The sequence below is a fragment of the Nilaparvata lugens genome, chromosome 8, assembly GCF_014356525.2.
Source record: "Nilaparvata lugens isolate BPH chromosome 8, ASM1435652v1, whole genome shotgun sequence".
In the NCBI taxonomy this organism is placed as follows: Eukaryota; Metazoa; Arthropoda; class Insecta; order Hemiptera; family Delphacidae; genus Nilaparvata; species Nilaparvata lugens.
Window position 1 is genome coordinate 49,764,753 of NC_052511.1, and position 1,055 is coordinate 49,765,807.

The window sequence follows — 1,055 nt, forward strand, 5'->3', positions numbered from 1 at the left end:
GTCGAATATTTTATATCGAAAGTTGAAAAGAGTACAGCCTCTGCTACCTATCGTCAGTTTTCAGTACCTTCTGAAAAAACGCACAGTTTTATTCGCTAGATGGTGCTCACGACAAAAAAGAAAGCGTTTCAAAATACTGGCTCAACATTTTTATTGCCGGTTGAGGAATTTTCTTTCATCAGCATTGTAATTTTGTAATATTCTAAATCTGATGAATTTTACCCGAGCGCTCGGTTCTCCCTTGGATATGGTGACCGCTTGTTCCTTGTTGAACGACATTTATTTTACTGCCAAAATTAATAATTTAAGATACGGTATTTAGGAATTTATATTCACGGTGAACAAATTTTCTCTAAATTTCTTAAAGCTTTTTTAGGGAAGTTAACTCTTAGTGGACATTTTAAGAAGCTTTTTCAAAATAATTTTTAATCCAGTTCCTTTAAAAAAATTGTTAATACCATTGTATAATTGATCCCATATAGAGCTCACACTCAACAAAACTTCTCACTGAATTAATTATTCGACTATTAATTGCTTAGGTCGATCACTCCTATTACCTATTTAATGAATTCAGTTCCAATCTTAGATTGACTTGATCATTAATAAACAATTCAAGATTGATTCAGTGAGCATAGATGATGAAAATTGAAATATTAACCACATACAACTTATTTATTCATTTTATTATTTATTCTTTTTCTACAATGAAACACTGATTGGGAGAGAAAAACTCAGAATACCTTGTACGTACTATTTCTCTCCCAAATTTTGGTAACATAAAGCTGCGTTTACACCAAAGTTATTAACAAAATGTTAATAAATTAATCCTTATAGATTCTATTAGATTGAACATAGCTTTATCATACACATGATGAACATTGTGGTTGTCAAGTTCCGTTCAATCTAATAGAATCTATAAAGATTAAGTCATTAACATTTTGTTAATAACTTTGGTGTAAACCCAGCTTTAGAAGTGCAAATGAGGTTATGTCTTCTAGATTTCCACAAAATTTTCTGTCCAAAAATATCTAAACTTACAATTTTATTAAATATTG